A 20,239-nucleotide genomic window follows, 5' to 3' on the forward strand; every position below is an offset into this window, starting at 1 on the left:
TTTGTCGTTACATTTTTTTTTCCAGATGTATCGAAATTTAAAAAAGCGAAGAAGGGCGTGAAAAAAGTTAACCATAAATTGAAGAAGAAGAAGAAGGGAAAAAAACATTTTTTGAATAGTGAAACGAAAATAGAGGATTTTACCATAGCGGGTTTATGATTCGCTAATATCGCCCAAACGACAAGAGAAAAATAGAAAAAAAAAGTTAAAACGAATGTGTCGTCTGGTGATCAAGTGAGAGGGGAGAGACCTAAGCGTAGACAGTCGTAAAACAGAAGTCACTGCGCTGTCTATTCTAAGCAACAGACCACTGAGAAAGTAGCGCACTTCTTTTTTTCTTCTTCTTCCTTCTTCCCAGTTGATTATTTTTGTTGCCTCCCTTTTTCTCTTTTCTCAGCACATTTTCACAATTTTTGCATTTGCCCGTGACAGTTCAAAACAGCCAAGACAACAAACTTAAAAAGGAAGACCCACTGTGATGGAAAAAGGGAAAAGAACGGAACCAGTGCCGTTACCAACACCATCACACAGCGCAAACACGGTCGTAAATCTTGCTGCGCTTTCCCTCGACTAAGTACACAAGTATCATCAGAACACTTGCTACTGGATGGCAATAAAAAAACGCATAGACCAACAAACAAATTTGTTTATAAAATGTTTGCCTGTTCTGTAACACAACGTTAAAATTATTAATGGAAATAATTCTTTTATTAAAATCCTGATAAGAAAACAGCTAAAATCCTGATCAAAATCCATATAAAAAAAGCGGAGAGAGTTGGAAAAAAACCTGTTACCAAGGAATTCGGAGAAAACTGGCGATGGTATTGAATTCATGGATATCCCAACGGTTTACGCTCTGATGTCGTGTGAATGTCATGAAAGACTCGGAGTATCCGACCGAGTAGTTGGACCATTTACAAGTGGAGAGAGAAAAAAAATCATAATTTCTGAGAGAAATTCTGTCGTGTTTTTCTGCCGAACTGTAAGGAGGATGCGACAAAAACCTGTGGCACTTCAGCCCCCCTACCCGATGATGATGAATGTGCTCCGCTGGATGGAAAAGATTTGCAAAAATGTATGGTGCTCATGAAAAAGACGCCAGCACCTATACCATATATACTAAGAAGTCTCCATCCATACACTGGAGCTGGGCCTCCTCTTCTTCATCTTTTTTTCTTCTTCTGCTCTTTCGTGTGATCGTCGTAACACAAAAGAAGATCGTCGGTTTCGCTTCCCTTTTGAATTAGAACAAAAATAACGAAATGGAAGAAAAGGGACGGAGATGAATGGGGTAGACGGAAGAGAAACGGGGTAGCGCATATAGAGACGGCGGCGGCCACTAGTCTGGCCATGGCGAAAATAATATACCGCACACACAAATAATAAGAAAAGGAAAGGAAAAAAGTAGAGGGAACCCAAAAAGATGTGAAGGAGTCTGTGCTGCTGCTGATGGTCCAAGGAGCAGGAGAAGGAACGTCATAGAATAACCATGACGCGGAAATGTATTTATGTATAGACCCGTATAGACCAGTAGGCTACACACAGCACAGGGCATAAGTCCATGTGTGTGTATACATCACACATTCATACACCATGCCAAAAAAGAAAGTTGAGTTTCTTTTCATAAATAAACTTTTCTGCGAGGCTGCCGAGACGTCGGAACTCTTCCAACGAGAATCAGAGCCCCTCGTCTTTTTTCCTGCTCCTTTTTTCTGATTCTGTTTTCTCTGGTGTTTCGTCCACATCTTCTCCGGTTACCCACAACACTCTCCCTCGTCTTCTCCATTCTCAATATTTATTTTTCATTCTGCTCGTTTTCTGTTTGTTTTTTGGTGGTTCCGGGCAACCGGATGAAAAAAAAAATCCATTGAATTGGGATCATTGAAACTGAAAGGAACCGGACCACATCCTCAACTGGATACATGTCGATTCAGCATCTGACAACAACATAAGCCAAAAAGGTGAAAAAGGGAAATGTTATAGACTGAAATAACGGAAGGAATGCCCAGTCTCAAACGTCTCGAGAGCGGAAAGGAATGACGACATTTCTTTTCTTCCCTTTTCCTCTTCACTAAAAAATAATAAGGCAAATAAATGCCAATAGGAATCGGTGTATAAGATATATGAATGGGAATCCGGACATGAAAGGCCAAACCCCTTTGGTTCTTTTCTACTGGAAATCGTATCAGCAAACCGGAAAAGAATGAAGAAAATACACAACCCTTTTTACTTCTTATCATCTATATTATTCCCTCCCATCGTCTTCTCCTTTGGAAAATCTTTGAAATATGAGGCTTAAAGATTGACAGTTGCCTCTGTAGGCTGACGGACATTATTATTTGTATATGCCAGGATTTGTGCGTGTTTTTATTGTTCCGCTCAGGATAAATAGCATCGGGTCTTCTAACTCTTTCCATCCATCCAGTTCAGGTTGCACTCAAGAAAACGACGGAATTCAATTTATGCGACTTATTTTGTCACCAAAAACGCAAATGTCGCAAAGTCAGGTGGCCGGGGTAAGTTAACTGGAAAAATAACCAACGGTCGGAAATTTTTTCACGTAGAGACCAGTACCTTGAAGACGTTTGCACAAAAAGGAAAATGGAATTTCAGCTGTTCACGTACAGTTACGATCATCAGATTAGGTTTCTGCATTCTGGAACACACTGACCCACAACCTTCATACCCCACACAAAAAAAGACATTAGGGCTCATCTCTGTCAAGCAGACATTCGCCGTTCCCATTTTTGTTTGTTCCAGCAACAAAGTTGCGCATCTTCCAGCAGAACCCGCAGTTTTTTTTCCCCCATCGACCACCACCATTTCTTCCTTGTCCCCGTCAGTTTTTACAGCCAACGGGTGCGCTGCTCTTGTATATACGAAAGATCATTTATTTTTCTTGGGTTCTGTTCCAGTATGTTTTTTGTGGGGGAGGAAGAAATGACAGTTAGCCAAACTATGCAGAACTCGAAAGTGTTGTCGATGGATGTCGCGGGTAATAGTTTTTTCACTCCTCCCTTTCCGGACTGCATCAGCACAAAGCGGCCCACCCTACGTTTCCTCAACTTTTCTTTTTTGTGATCCTATCGATGGACATCAACTTGTTGTAGTTCCATCCCCAATATCCATCAGTACCAGCACAATATCTTTTTTTTTTCAGTATTTTTTGCCGAATATCCTGCGAGTCGATCGGCCACATAATATTGCAATGCGTTACGCTTTTTGTTATCACTACCCCTAAAGGTTTTTCGATGAGGGAAAAAGGGGGTCGAAAAAATAAGCAAAAACATTTTCTAGGGTTGAATCCCTCCTCCTTACATGTGAGTGTCTGTGGGAAAAAAAAAAACTTTCGACGGTGACTGTATGTACAGCAGTGCAGGTATGTGTTCACGTCTAGGTAACGTTTTCTTTCGACAACCCCCAGGTCTCGATCCCTGTTGCTATTCTCTTTTATTTTCAAATAAAAGATGTGTGCTGGCCAAGAGATTCCTCGTATTCTATTGACCGCACGTAAGGAGATGAGGATGAACCGGGGCAATACACACACACACAGCAGCATGTCGATATAGTAAGACCTTTTTCATGGATTGGATCGGAGTAGTACGTACAATACAAGAGAAGGGGGCGCCAAGAAAGATCTCCCATTCATTTCTTCAACTCGAGGATTTTTAATGGTATTTTAGAAAAAAAGGGGGAAATCAAAGAGTAGGTCAACATGCAAAAACGTATCGTCGCTTTTTCTAACGGTTTTTTCGTTACACTGTTAAGAAATGGTCTCGTATTTGGGTACACGATATTAACGAAAAATGTTACTGGGTCTCTAAAATCGGTAGGTTCTCCGTTTCGGTAGTTATAACCTTCGATTTTCAATAGCACGTCTCGACCAAAAATGTACATTCTCAATTTTTGTTTCCTACTTTTTCCCTTCCTTTTGTCTAGTTAAAAAAACAGCCTAAAATATATCAAAAAGGTACTGTCATTTACAACATATAGAAATGGCACAGCGGATCAGCATCCGTCTGTGATGCCGGAGACCCGAGTTCAATTCCTACAGAATTCTAATCTTTTATGTGAGAATGGACGATTATTACTCACGATTTGCGAGACGGAAAACACGTCACGATTTTCGTAGATTATAATATACGTTTCCAGGTGCCCGGTTTCCGAGGACTGTACGTCTCGAAAAATGTGAGAGATTATTAACAGTGTACCTGTGCCTATTACAACTGAACATTTCATAAGAGTAAACAGAACTGCATGATTATCTACATCATAAATAATCAAAAATCTTTTCATGGTCCTCTGCATCGCTATTCAATTTTAAGAAAGATTTTTTCGTGGCCAAGGAATGAAGATGTATAGTTTAAATAAAAACAACTTCGATTTGTTAGTTTAGCACGGTTTAGCAAGTTCTTTTACGTCTACATCTTACGATTGAATACAGACATCTCATTTCCATCAAATTGTATAAATATTCCCATTCGACTTGCAAAGTCAATGCCAAAAATTCGCAATTCTGCCGGAACCAACGTCCAACGGAAATGTAGCAGAACCATGGGCCATTATGTTAATGCGCATGTTTTTTTTTGTTAGTCCCCCATCTCTATTGGTTACTTACAAATCAATAGCGTCCCACGTAAAAAAAAAACGAGCTCCACCCCATCGTTTTTTGTTGTTTGTTATCGAGGGGTGATTGTTGTCGCCTCGTAACCAACTGGAAGTAACAGACAGATCGCCCGGATCCATGAATGGGAAGTCTCCTGCAAACTTCCCGTCCGGTAAAAAAACAACAACAGGGGAATCTCCTCATTCGCGTGCTGCCATACAGCTAAGCCCCGCCTCCCTGCTCCCATATGTACCTCACAGCCCAAAAAAATGAGATAGCATCGGCCGCCACCACAAAACAGCTTTGTATAATCTCCTTGTCTACCAGTTGTTGTCTATCGTGAAATCAACGAGCGCTGGTCGCGCAAAAGACGCTAGACCACAGAGGAGGAATGCTGGACCCACTTGTAAGACGATCGTTGACAACGATGCCCAAAAGTTGCGGCTTCCGGTTGGGATCAAGAAAAACGATCGCCACAAAAGAATAAGAAGGAGGCGGGTCAGCCGTTTGTGTGTGTGTACACAGCACGGGCTTGTGCGCGGTTGTTGCGGGGGCAATTGTGCGTTTCTTGTGAATGTCTCCGCAAGCAGACGATTTTGATCCAACAAGACAACAATGCCATAGAGCGCACTGCGAATGATGTAAAAAGAACTCGATCATCTTTTGACAAGCCACATCCTTCTTAAGTGGCATTCGTCGTCTATAAAACTACAACTACTTGTAGTTATGGGATGCGGATGCCTTAGATGGGCATCCACAAAAAAAATGCGTCGCGGGCTTACAAGACATCCAGAATATACATGAATGGATGTCTAAAAACTTGTTCGTTACCCAGGAGATGAAAAGGGGGAAAATACAAGGATGAAGGAAATAAAAAAAAATACAAATAAAATGCTTAGCAGACGTATATCTACGACAGACTTGTAAGATGCTTAGCAACTAGTCGCTAATCCTGTTATAAAGGAGGGCCAACAATGGAGAGAGAATGCTCCCCAGTGTCCAGCTGTAGATGTGGGCAAACTGTAGGAAGCTCTCATCTTTGACAAGAACTACAGGAGTGCAAGTAGTTATTGAGATGTCATCGGCCATTCCCGTCCGCTTCGTTTAACTCGGAAGCGATTCAGACAAAACAAGGTCCTTTTGGCAAATAAAGCTACACACATCGTCGTGGAAGGTCTCCTGTTTTGTTTCCCAGTCAATTTTCAGCAAAACAATTTTTGAGATATGCTGTCCTAAATATCAATTTTTGGAGTTCGCAAAACGAAATCTGATAGAGATTTTATCTCTAATACTGAAATGATTAACACGTAATATTTAACAAGTTAACGTGGTTAGACAGAAACTTAAATAAACCCAAATTTTCTTATAGGGCTAAACGAAATGACGCACTGAATAACCTTCACAAATAAAAAAAAGGTATATACGGGTATATACAAGGCCTAAAAGGAATACATACAATTCAAACGGGCTCCAAATGTAGGCTATAAGTTCTTTGTATCTTGCTGGGCTATGGATATAAATCAGCCGGACATTCAATGGGAATCGAAAAAGGGGGAAGTAAAAAAAAAATAATCAAATAAAAATTGGAAATTCGGCCGACGGAGATAGATGTCGGACGACGGTCAGCTTTGACTTGCATGTGGTGGTGGTCGACGCTGGACGACGCCTAAAATATATACACCCCTCTTTATATTTTTCTTTGCCATTGCCAATTGCCTCCGCGACCCACCCCCCTTCTCTCCCCCTGTATACCAATGCCCAGTTTACATAGGAAATAAGAATTGGGGGGTATATTTTTATTGAACCGGAGTTGAAAATACGAACGGACCACGGGGCACGGTGTGGTGCCCATACACAATGTCCAGCAGCCATCGATTCACTGCCGGTTCTGGTCAGCGTGAGAAAAATAAAAATAATAGCTGCAATAATATAATAAAAAAAGGAAGAAGAAAAAAGGGATATACTACATCCATAAGTTGACCCCCCCTCTCTACTATTATATCTGGACCGTAGATGATGTAATAAATGGACATCACACATGGGATATAACAGTGGACGGCATTGAAATCGACCACGCCAGCCCGCCTTTCCCATTCAATAAACGGGCGCAAAATGGGGCAATCAAGCTCGAAATCTATCAAAATCACCTGAGAAAAAAAAGAAGTAGAAATAAAATGAAAAGGAGTCGGGACAATACATTTCGGTGGGGGTCAAGTCACTCCACGGCCGCATTGTGTACCCCAAACTTTGCGTGGGATTTTCGTCACCTTCTGTTGTGCTTAGATTTAATCGAAGGGGCTGCTGCTGAACTGTCCACTCTCAAAATCCGGCCAAAATAGAACATTTCCTTTTATTTTTTTCCCTTCTTCTGTCCACCTAAAATCTTCTCCGCGGCACACCTACGTAATATTTGATGAAGAATTTGTATGAACTTACATCAACGCAGATTATCCGCTACTCACATGTGTTTAGACATTTATACAGATCTCTTGTCGACATCTGTCAAACATCAACTTGTCAAACAGACCAGACAATTTCAATGCGCTTTTGTGCCTTGTGAAACCCAAAAGTGGTTTGTAACGCTTCATAACTGGACAGGGCCACGGCCAACAACAACAACACCAAGGCTGACATCATCCAGCTGGTGACGCGGGGTCTTTATTACGCGACAGAGATTACCACGGCTATTATCACTCGCGGTCAAAAGTTTGAAATGGTAACACTAAATCAGAGTTTTAGCGTTGACCACGTCTACACAATTGGGAACAACATCACCGCGGGATATAAAACCCACGCACAACATCAAACGATTCCAAACATCTGTTGGCGACGCGTTCAAATGCGACGGAAATCCTTGTGCTAATGTTTGCACGGGATCGGGGGTTCGGTGTAGGGGCGTTGTCCGTCAAATCCACACGTAAGAGTTTTAAGATCTATAGTGGTCAATATATAGTAAGGTGGGTTCGTCACTCTAGTGGCCTGTCTGGGGGTTTTAGTGTTCGAGCTTATTCTGCCGGACACATTATGTGGCTGCAACAGCGACGAGAGTGTAAGAAAATATATCAAAAGTAGTGCAAAGGCTGACGACCATAATGTGTGTGCTAAGGGTAAAAGTATAAAGCTGCTGGACATATCGACGAAGGGTACAATGAACGGTATTGTCACAGTACACGATTGCACCCAGAGCTCCCAGACGTCTTTTATTTTTTCCTTTTGCCGAACGGGTATGTTGTTGGGAAAACCAAATCCGCCCTTCCGGTGCGGATCAAGAATCTTTTTTTTAACTAAATACTATGGCCATTGAAAAATTTCCCTTGGATGTAACTTGAACTTGTGTCTAGTTTGGCGTGTAACTTGCGTTGGCCGAATGCCAAAGGGTTAGTCAGCAGACGGTCGGTAGTTTGATACGTTTTTGTTGTCGAATTGATCTGTCGGCCCGCTGTCGGCTGTAACCATTCTTACTCACGTAAACTCGTTTAGAGAAGAGATCGGGTGCTCAAATTGTCCATAACAGCCAAGAGGCGCCAAGAGGTTTGAGAAAGTAACAATGTTTTCCAACTACTGGGACCATAATAAGAAGTGAAACAAATTTGTTCCTACCTTTGCATTTTAAATGAGTGGAGAAAAGCCAAAATGGTCGATATGACACACGTGTCCTATCCTGGCTGACTGGAATGTGCAGTATGTTTCAATTAGGTAACAAATGAACGTAGACCATTACTGATGGATGGAAATACCTAGTTGTTTGGGAGAAAATATAAACTGATATTAGATTATATAGTTCATTCTTCTTCCCCAGAACAACTTAAAATTTTTTTTACTATCTTACCAAGGGCTTTGTTATTAAGAAATAATACTTATTAAACATAAATACCTAAACGGGATGAAAGAATATAAATGTGAAATGTTGCAATAATATACGAAGGGTAAATTTCCTTGTATTTCACACGCCTTTTTAGCCTATTTAGTCTTTAACTTCTGAGTTCTGACGTGAGTTAAAATGCCAAAAAGGCAAAAACACTCCCACCCCCTTAATTTGGAGTTTAGTTGCCACTCCGTTTTTCTCGAGTTTCAACACGCAAAACTCCGCAAGAACAATTCTCTTACTGTGAATAAAATCATTCATTTCCATTTTCCAAAGTGCAATTTACAGTGCTAGTAACTATTCCCGCAGCCAAGGAATGTATAAAAAACAAACAAACAAAAATACCAGAGGCGAATTCTTTTCAATTCACCTAATAGCAAATACAGCGAAATAATATGCCAACTCAAGCAAAAAAAAAGGAGTATGATTTGATTATTTTACTATTAACTTGAGCAATTCTTCAATCTACAAGTTGATTTGGATGACTAAATGGAGTAAAATTAAGTTATTGTCCCAGCGGCCGCGGGGAGCTGTGGTATGGATAATATTCGCTAGTCATTTTCCACCAGATTTTTTCTTTAAGACCTTTTACTCTACGTTGGATACCACATCTTGTGACAGTCGTGTGTTCGTAGCCAATAAATGTCAATGACTTTACCGGGATATTGACACGACACGGTTTTGATACGTTCAACTTCATCACAGTTATGGGGAGGAACATAATAGCTGTCTTATTTAAAATAAACTCGTCTTCTACTACTTTTCGTTGAGAAATGAAAATCGAACTGATATATAATCTAACTAGTTGCATTATATAATGATTCCGTTATTTGCTGCGCAGTTCATAAAAACAGAAGGTCTACGTACAAATTGAAAGTTCGTTTAACAGAAAAATCGAGAAAAATGTTCTTATAGCTGTAAATATTAAAAAAAAAGTGATGTTGTAATTGAAAGTGTTTTGTTGTGCGATGGCATTCAAAGCGGAATTCACATCTGATATCTTCTTTGCAAAGGTGTGTTTAAGACGGCAGCTAATAAGATCCGGTGCCAGAGGCCCTCTCTTTTTTGCGGTTCAAGCCACAACAAGCAACAAGCAACAGTTCACGAGTTCTACTACGAATAAAACAATTCATTTCCAAACTTACAATTTACAGTGCTAGTAGCTATTCCGGCAGCCGAGGAGTGAAAAAAAAATACCAGAGGCGATTTCTTTTCAATGCACCTAATGGCTTCTCCCATCCTATCAAAATACAGCGAAATTTATGTAAAATTATGCTATATAAAGCTTAATTTAAATTTTTGAACTATGAACATGAGCTATCCATTAATCTGCTTGTTGATTTAAATGACTAAGTGGGGAAACAAAAACTAATTTATTCTCCCTTCGTGAGTTTTATTGAATGGTTTTCGCTAGTAGTTTAACATCAAGATTACCCCTTATGATAGATTCAAAATTGTTTTCAGTTTAATTTATACTCCATTTTCTGATTGCTTCAATAATTATACTGTATTGCTTGGGGACCTGCGGCGCCGAGCATTCTCATAATTAAGTGAAGGTGATAAGGAAATGGGCGTAGAAAAATTTCTTACTTAAAACGAAAAGAAACTCTCATCTTCTACCGCTTATCATGTGGAAACGAAGTGGCAAAACTGTTTCAAATTTAACTAATTTTATTTGCTATGAATCAAATAATTAGTGGACAGTTCATGAAAAAAAAAGGTTTCTATACTCAAGTTGAAAGTTCATTTAAAAGAAAAATGTTCTAAGCTGTAATTATTTAAAAAATGGATAACGTTGTGATGGAAAGTGTGTTGGTATCCGATGGCGGTGGTATGTCCTACCCTACTCATCTGATGGGACACACGTCTGTGTTTTAAAATGAGGAAAATTTGCATACAATACAAAGTACTTGACGACTCGCAGAGAGAACTCAACAGCAGCAGAACGTATCATAAATTTACCCACCCATACATTTTGGGCTAGTCCGACAGGACTAAAGCCAGGGCCCAGGAGGGAATAACCTGATAGCTGCTCTCGCCCAGCCCTATCCAAATACAGCGAAATATATGACAATTTATGAAAAAAAGGTTTACTTTGATTTTTGAAATGTGAACATGAGTAATTCTTCAATCTACCACCTAGTTTACATGAGAAAATGGGGAAAAACTACAGTTATTATCCAATCGTAAGTACTTTTGACGGACGGTTTTCTTTCGTCGTTTCACATCAAGATTTTCCTTAAAGAGTACCACGGTTTTTGTATCATTTGACATAGGAGATGTCACATGTCACCACTCTCCACCATTACTCACCTGTTCAATTAATGTTAAAATGTACAGTCAAAGGACAGAAAGAGAAATAAATTTAAATTAATTATTCAGCTTTAATTCGAATTGCATAAATTAGGGATGAGATATTTTTTTTTGCTTAATTAAATATTTTAAATAATTCTCTACTTCTATTAATATACGTCAATTAGGAAAGAAGACAACAAAAAGTTGTTTCAAATTCAATGAATGGAATTAATCAATGATTCAATTATCAGGTGGACAATCGCTGAAAACAGAAGGTTTCTTTACACGCGTAGTTCGTTTAACAGAAAATTGTTTTTAATTCAATTATTTAAAAAAAAGTGATAACATTGTTTTTGAAAGTGTCTTTCAATTCGATGGCAGAGTTAGCCCTAACCTACCCTCTCTTGTGTGCAGTATAATTACACGCAATACAACACTCAATCATTCACACAACAATTAGAAAAAATTCCACCCTTCCCATAGCGAATGAAGTAATTCACCTCAACGGACGTCACTGATTCGCTGAATCTAGTCAAATTACTCGACTGTAACTATATAGCCGTCCATAACCGTTGCTATAATGCCACACAGAGATATTGTTGACCACAAGGAATAAACAGAAAAGAATAAAAAAGAATTTGATCTCATGTCTTGTTGTATGTGTTGTTGGATATATTCTCTAGTTTCGTGTCCCGTTCGATTCAATCCGGCGGAACTCAACCGTTTCGGCGCCCTACCAATCCCAGACGAGTCAGAAAGAGAGAACCCAGCAGCACAATGTACATATGTTAGTTTTATCCAGGATACCTTTGTCTGGCCAAGACGGGGATAATGCCGGGAGGGAATTACCTGATAGCTACTCCCGCCCTATGCAAATACAGCGAAAAGGCAAAATATATACCAATTTCTGCACATAAAAAAAGGTTGATTTGATATTTGAACTGTGAACATTAGACATCCTCCAATCTACTAGTGAGTTTAGATGAGATACTAAAGAAACACTCAAGTTTTTATCGAATCTCAATTACTTTAAATTGACGAATTTCTTTCGTTGTTTCACATCAAGTTTTTCATTAAAGCCTATGATAATTTTTATTATAAAAAGTAAGAGTAGGGATAATAATCTCAAGTTTACTTCCACCATAATTAAAAGATATAGAAGCTGACACAAGATTTCATTGTGGCTCAAATAAATAATTATCTGGGACTTGAGATTATTTGCCTCAAAATGTAATAAAAATGAATCTCTACTTCAACTTGTTACCGTAAGGAAACGAGACAGCGAAACCTGGTTCAAATGAGATGAATTTAATTAATCATTGGTTCAGTTATTAGGTGGGAAATTGATGAAGACAGAAGGGTTCTAAACTCAATTTTATAGCTCGTTTAGCAGAAAAATGTTTTTAGCAGGAATTATCAGAAAAAAGTAATAACATTGGATTGAAAGTGTGTTGCTATTCAATGGCAGTGCTATGCCCTACCCTACTCTCTGGTGGTAAATGGGGTAAAGAAATTATCAGTTTAAGTACTATATGCCTTACAAAATTCAAGCATCACAATCAGTAAAATTCCGCCCAGTTTATACTCAACGGACGTCGCTGAATCTAGTCAAATTACTTAACTGTAACTATATAGCCGTCCATAATCGTTGCTATAGTGCCTTAAAAGGGGTTTGGTTGACCACAAGGAAAAACAGAAAAGATATAGAAAAAAGATTCGCCCTGCCATTGGATATGTTCTTCAGTGACATGGCCCGTTCGATTCATTCCGGCGGAGCTCAACCGTTTCGACGCCCACCCGATCCGCGAGACGACTCTCCTCCGACGCTGCTCATTCAAAAAAGGGTTTTCCATATTTCCCATTTGATGCCAAGGACCAACAATAACCCTACAGTGGAGAGTGGACATCCATCTCTAAATCCTTTATTGTTTCGCTCTTATTCGGCTGCTGGACGGCTGCTGGACGCGGCGCTGAATAACAGCAAAAGCAACAGCAGCTGACCAAGCGTTTATAGACACACACACACATGACGTGTAAATAGGTCTGGGATATACAGAAAAAGCGTGGGAGTTGCTCTACATATGGAAATGTACGATTTTTTTTTTCTTTCCGAAACAACAATAGAAATGTAAGGATCAGCTGCTTTCGGTCTTGTGTCCGGATGATTGTTATTATTCATGGACCCAGCCTCAACAGTCATTACACTTAACTTTCCGACCGCTGCTAAATTCAACTAAAAAAATTTTTTCACCCAAATTTGATTGAAAAAAATAAATGAATCAACTCAAAAGATTAAAGAAAAAAATCTTAATCAGTTTGATGTAACACTCGAATAATTCCTTGTGGCGTTTGAACCCCCCACCGTGCTAGTTCCCCGCCTGTGTGATGTGGGGGCGGACGACAATCGAAGCTAAGAGAACCGGAGCATTGAACAAAAATCGAATAAAATAATACATCGGAAATGTGAAAAACGTTGGTGAAATCATTTCGAATTGTGTTTATAGAAATCGTCAATCGTTCCATGTTTTCCAAAGGGGGGAGTTTCACTCCGAAAAAGAAGGGGGTCGAATAAAACTCTAAAAATCAAAAGAGTTTACACACACACAAAAAGAGAAGATTGTATGTGTGTATGTAGTGCAGTGGTTGGTTGGTTGAAGGGTGGTGGTGGTGGTGGGGGGAGATTTTTAGAACTATTTGATACACGTCTGTATATAAAGACAGCGCCCAGCACGCGCCAGAGTTGACCGACCAGCGGTCATCAACTTTTCTTTTGTGCAACAATTGCAGACTCGATGGCTTTTCCCGTGGACGCGGAGAAAATGTCCGAAACATGGGCCATTGGGCCTATATACACTATATCCAAGCAGATGGTCACTTGTTATACTTTTTGATAATAATAACACAGTGTATGTAGTATACATATAGATTCTCTCTCTCTCTAGATACACAAATATCTAGCTTATATACAGTATATGGGTGGGTGTGTGTGTGTATACGTATAACCTCCCCCCCCTCAGATTGACCAAGGGTCAAGCTGCTGCTGCTGTTTCTGCTTTTTTTTCCCTTTGGATCCGGTTCCCTTTTTGGCGACCTGGTCAGCCCTGCTGGGCGGCGGGGGTGGTGGGACTTTTGCTCTTGTTTATTACAATATATCTATCTAGAGCGGGTGGGGGCCCCATTAAGAAGGGCCTTTTGTCCGAATTCGTTTTTGGAAAGAGCACAAGACCAAACAAAAACGAGTGACCCTCCTGTTTGATGATGATGCTGCACACACACACACCGACGGCCCAAAAGTCCGACAACAGCAGCAGTTGAAAGATTGAAAAACAGTTTTGTTCTTCATGTTCGCTCTTCATTTTGAATTTGAGCGGGGTGGGGGTGGTGGTGGTAGGGTGAACAGAGATTCACCCTTCCGCCCGCCAAATGAAAACAGTTTGCTTCTCTGATTTCCATTCAGCTTGAAATTTGATTGGGAAATCCAACGACGACAGCTTGACCCATTCAAATCGATTTCCATTTTTAAATAGTATATTATATTGCAGCGACCTATCATCAATTGGAGCGTGTCATTGAATTACAGACGGACAAAAGGTATATACACGCATATTACTCAAATCGAAAAACAAAAATGGTTACAACAGCATTTCTCTTCTAATAAATATTCTTTCGGCGGCTGTTTTGCAACACGCATCCGGTCCGATGTGCGAACTGCGAGCACCGACAAAAAATATATAGAGGTTGGGGGGAGGACATGTCATCATCATCCTAAATTCCTACCAGTTAATTATTACCCCCCTTCACCGAAAAAAAAATATGTCCGTTTGTTAGTGCGAAAAAAAAACCATTTCGGTTTCTTTTTTTGTGTGTGTGGTGTTCCTATAGCTCCCCCCATCCATTAAGAGCCGACAAGGACACACTCACACTAACACACACACAAGTCCATACATAAGGGTTTTCCCACTCTGGGCTATCATTTGTGAGGCGTAATGACGAGACAGAAAAACACGGTCATCAATGACACATACTACCGACAAAAAAAAAGAAAGAGGAACGACGACGAGCACAAACAGCCAGCGACAACCGCCAATCGGTTTTGATGATGATACAGTCGGAAGGAATCATCGCGGAAGGGTGGAAAAAAATAAGGGAGGAAGTCCGCTCTTACTCTCTCTCTCTCTCTAGGCCTATCGCACATACATCGCCTGGCGGCTTCTGTGGTATGCAGATATTTGTTGTTATTATTTTCGATATAATCTCCGATGGAGCTAAAAAAATAAAATTCCGGATGGAGTTGTTGTACATGTATATACTCGATTAAATCCATTGAGAATTAAAAAGAGGTATCAAAATTTCCTTTTTTTTTGGGGTGGGGTGGGAGGTGGGTAGGAGGAAGAGAAAAAAAAATCAATGTCAGCCAGACAACCGTCTGGTATATACCATAGATCTGTGTTGTACTTTCTTTTTATTCTTTGTTGTTTGTTTGTCGTCTTGTGTATTATTTACCGTGGCGCCGAGACACACACACACACACAGATCCATTGTGTCGCCCACAATGACAAGACAGTGGCAACGAAACCCCCAACATAACATATGTAATAATCGTAATAATAATAATAGTAATAATAATTCCGGAATATAAAAGATCGGCTCTCTCTCTTCTTGGGTACACAAGCAGGAATGTCGAGAGGGACATGGCCAAAACCAGAAAAGAGAAATCGAGTCTCTGTCAAAGCAGAAGCAGCAGCAAAAAAAAAAAAAACTTCTGGATATAATACCTTTCCGGATGAAATGATGTGTGTGTATATGTGTCTGTGGTGCATTGTTCATGTTTCGCGACATCGAGCCGCTCCGGCAGCAGCTGTCTTCATGTCTCCCACAATATTCTTTTTTTATTATTAGTATTGAATAATGACAAATTTGATATTTTATAGAAATGCCAAGTAAAATAATCTGTAACATATTTTCTGGGAGAGAAAAAAAAAACCCAAACGGAATCAATCCTGGCCCCCACTGCTGGACGATGGACAAAATATCCGTCTGGTCGTGTCAACTATTCACGACAAGAAACCAAAAGAATAAGTTTCTTCTTCCCTTCCCCAAGTCGTCATATCTAGCAGCCTCTATCTGTCTGGCGCATCTATATAATATATACTATCTCGAAAGTTATGTGGTGGACTTGGACTGGACGCCGAACAAAAGAGACGCTGACGCATGTCGCCGTGTTTTCTCTCTCAATTAGTTATTGGGTGGAGCTGTATACTAGTTATACACTGGTAGAGGGTAGGATAACGACTCGTGTTGATAATATAGAATGAAAATATAGAACAAAACCAAACAACAAAAAATTGGAGAAGAACAAGAAGAAATCAACAAAGTATACGCGGTGATGTGCGGTGAGGTACGGCGAGGAGCAATCGTCGGACGGGCCTCGCAATAACAAACGCAACGTTATGGGGGTGCCTATTTAATTACTTCCAGCAGAGTCAACACCCTGTTTTCTACATACCGGAGAGGGGAGAGATCGGACAAGAGCCGAGAGTATTACAACAACAACAGCCCACCAAAAAAATATGGGAATAAAAAAGGGATGTGAAAGGGTTATTATATACGTGTGTTGACATTCACTCCCTCGACTCGCTTGTTGTGTCACACAAATCAAACAAATAATTCGTCAAAAAAAACACAGACAGAAAGAAGGTGACGAATGCGGCGGAGCGTGGCAGATTATACGTGGAAAAACATTCGCCAAACATCCCAAAATATTATTCGCCCCTTTTTTTCTCTCTCTCTCTCACTCCCAGATGGGAGGGGGGAAACGACGTAATAATAATCTACAAAGAAAACAAACAAAATACAAACTCGAATTAAAAAATACGAATTTCCTGTTATTAGTGTCAAGATTTTTCGCTGGCAATTCAACAGAGACATCAAAAGGAATTTATATCCCAAACAACAACAACTTCAGACCCTTGTGTAACATTAACAACAACAAAAAAAAATAACACGAAGAAATGAAAAAAGAAAAAAAAAAGGAAAGAAATGTTCTTTTATTTGTCGATTGGTATCGCCCGGATAAGAGTTATCGCATCGGAGCGGAAGCGGCCGGCACAAGCCTATCAATAAAAACTGGTAGAGTTCTCTTTTCTCTTGTTTTACGAAGAGAGAGAGAGAAAAAAAAAAGATGTTCTATTGAAATGTTGTCGAAATAAATCCAAAGGCACGTGGTGGTGAATAGAGCAGTTGGCACACGGTGTGTGGGTCCCCTTGATGAGAGACTATTGAGGGTTCTACATTTTTTTTTATTCATTTTCTTTTATGTCTATCCCCTTATGCATTATCCTAAAGATAAATCGCATTTGGGAAGGAACTCGTAGAGGCTCTAGATGGGGGAGAGAGAAGAGGAGGAAAAAAAAGTACGCGGTGTCACAAAAGAACCGAATGACATAATAGCGGAGGAAAGAAGAGAGAGAGGGGGGGGGGACTCTCTTTTTATACGTTGCACAAGACGTGCCAGATGCCCATTCACTTTTTATAGTCGTCGTTTTTTTTCCGCTTCTATTTTTGATATCTGAACCATCAGATCCATCCAGCACGCGCGCTAGACACTACATGTAGTCAAGTACCGTGTTACCACCAGTTTTTTTGGGGGGTAGTTTTTTTTTGTTGTTGTTGTTGGTGGGAATGTCAACAAGTTACACGTTACAGGTGGTAAATAAAGAGAAGGAAAAAAATGGGGGCGAATGATTATGTGAATTAACGGATTGGATATTCAAAGAATCGAGCGGGAATTTTGAAATGAAATTGATGAGGAACGAACGAGAGTCGAAATTGGAATGAAATTTTGAAAGGGAAATTGTCAACAGAGTCGAGTTGAAATTCGGAAGGGAAATTGACGATCGAAAAAATGTTTCGTGTCGCATGAAAAAGTGACTGGACAAAGTCCTGGAAGAGCAGCTGGAGGTTAGAGACGGGTGAGGATGTGGAAGGGGCGGGGGCGGATGTGATGTCCACACACACACATACAAAAAAGTGACGTCAACCAATCAAAGCACGCAAGTAAAAATAGACTTTTTATCAGAGGGGAAAATCCATAAATCTTTTTCGTGTTTTTCGGGACGTCATCGATCACCGCACGTAAGAAAATCAAATCCAAAATCCCCCAAAAAATAATATCCTCGCGGTTTTTCATGTTTGTTTGTTGGCGCATATTTCCTTGCGGTTTTTTTTTACCTTCCTTACTTTTGTCGATCCTCCCACTTGACGTTTACTGACAAGGAGGGACGTCCATGTCATGACGTAAAAACCAACACAAGAAATAGTCGCCATTCAATGGCGCATCGTGGCTCGCGCTCGGCAAATTTCAATAGACGTCGAAACATTTTTAAGGATTTTAGGACATTTTTTTTGACTGAGGAGTTCCTGGTCCCTCCCCTCTCATCTGTGGGTCGCCAGTGGTCCCAACGTCGGTTACACACACGTGCTTTTATAGTGTACACTCATTCAACACACGGGGATTTTCGGTCGACAATAGGAAAGAGAAAAAAAAAATTTCTATCGACGACCCGAATTTTTGGAAACATAAAAAGCGAAGGGATCTGTCGTCCCCCCTCTCTCTCTTACATAAGACCATCTTATAAGGCAGCCCCCCTTCCATTTATATGTATAGAGGGCTCTGGTTGATGTTACACTCCCAAAAATCCCAATAGAAAAAAAATAAATTCTCTCCTTCCTTATAATAATAATAGGATATTTTCGAGGGGAAAAAGAAGAAATAAAAAAAGGTATATAAAAGAAAAACCGTTGGCCTGGCCGAGGAAACTGCTATGTATTTTCTATCTTTTTTTTTTCTTATGTCAAAAACAGATATTGAATTTCTTCTTCTTCCCTTTTTACGTGTGTGTGTGTGTTTATTATCATTGGGGGATTGGCGGGTAAATAAGAGACGAAGGGACCGGGGGGCTTCCGACACACACAACAATTGATGTGGAAAGATCAAGGACCTTTGCGGGCAAAGCCTCAAATCGAATAAGACCCTCATCATTACCGCAAAAAGCTTCCACACGATTTTTTTTTCCTTCATAAGAGTCGAGTTTTTTTGGTGAGATTATTTCCGCCCCTCTATCATAGCACGTGCCTTTTTTTGATATTTTTATTGGAGGGGAGTTGATGGAAAAAGTGTGTTGTTGATACAATAAACACGAGATGATCCCTCACATCTAATAGGGTCCCAAATAAAAAAACGAGCCCCTTTGTGAGTGTTACATAAAAAATAGGGATTCCCCCACCACACCCACTTTGGATAGGAGAAGAAAAAAAAAACACTCACCACTTGTGTGGTTTTTCCCAACAAGTGTTACGTCATCAAGCCCATCCACTTGTCTAAGGAATTCCCTCCGTCAAATTTTTACAATCAATATTGTCTTGTAACAATTAATATTTTTTTAACATTTTTTAAAATGTTGATTTACAATTTCCACTTCTGTCGACTAAACCCGTAAAGTTAATCCCGACAAAACACGGTATAATGTCCGTCCTTTGGCCAGCCGGCGGGTTGCCGGCCATGTACATACAAGCGTCGCGTGTCTCGAAAAATAAATCCGTTGGCCGAAAACATTTTTTGCGGTCGGATTATGTCGTCGACGTCAATTTTCCGACAAAACGACAAAATCCCCAACGTCTGCTTATTTATGTATATACATCCAGCCAGCCACAGCCCTTCCAGCTATAGGTAACTTCCATCCGCATCTCCTCCCCCTTCGACAAAATACACAAACACAAAAAGTTAATCCGCTCTTCTTTTTTTCTTTCATTTCAAGTTTCCCAATTTTTTGGGTTGTTGACGTTTGTTATTCATTAGCCGACTGACTATAAATACACGTCCCGATATACGTATGTGGAACCAGCGGTTGAAAACCTTTGACGTAATATTTCCTTCATTCCATATTCCTGGACTAACAAGTTCCTGGACTTTTTTTTGTGTTTTGTTTCTGCTCTTTTGTATTGTGTCGCTCATCTTTTTTTAAACTTCTCGGTAAAAACGTTGACGACTATCGTCGTTGTCGTCGTCCCCCCCGTGGCCCACCCAAAACAAACACCAACATTCATCGCCATCGTTATTTTCTAACGAACTGAACTGAACACCCCACACAAGCGGATGTCTATTTTTTTCCGTGATATTTTCGCCATTCATCTATTTTTTTGTTTCTCTGCTCGACGAAATGTTCCGCCATTTTCTCTGGCTGTTGTTGTTGTTGTTGTTTTTTATTTTCTTCTGTACTTTTTCTTCCCCCCCCATCGGTTTGGCATTTTCTCCATGGGAAAAATGTTAACGGGTCGAGCGCAAGGAGCCAAAATGGATAATGGGGTGGAAAGAAAGAAAGAGAGAAAAGGGTCTTCCAAGGAAAAGAGACGGAGGCATATATATCATGTATGAAAATCTAGGTCAAAAAAACACATTCACGGTGGCAGTATGG

The 20,239-nt window shown here is 40.1% G+C and overlaps 1 long non-coding RNA gene across 1 annotated transcript; it reads right to left on the minus strand.

Moving 5' to 3' along the window:
- Positions 1-1,709: 1,709 nt before the first annotated feature.
- On the minus strand, positions 1,710-8,620 carry LOC124209943. The gene is made up of 3 exons (XR_006881109.1): positions 8,481-8,620; positions 8,207-8,343; positions 1,710-1,937 (listed from the first exon to the last, which is right to left on the minus strand). It is a non-coding gene; the product is annotated as an uncharacterized LOC124209943 (long non-coding RNA).
- Between the last annotated feature and the right edge of the window lie 11,619 nt (positions 8,621-20,239).

The sequence above is a fragment of the Daphnia pulex genome, chromosome 12 (assembly GCF_021134715.1).
Source record: "Daphnia pulex isolate KAP4 chromosome 12, ASM2113471v1".
NCBI classification, from domain to species: Eukaryota; Metazoa; Arthropoda; class Branchiopoda; order Diplostraca; family Daphniidae; genus Daphnia; species Daphnia pulex.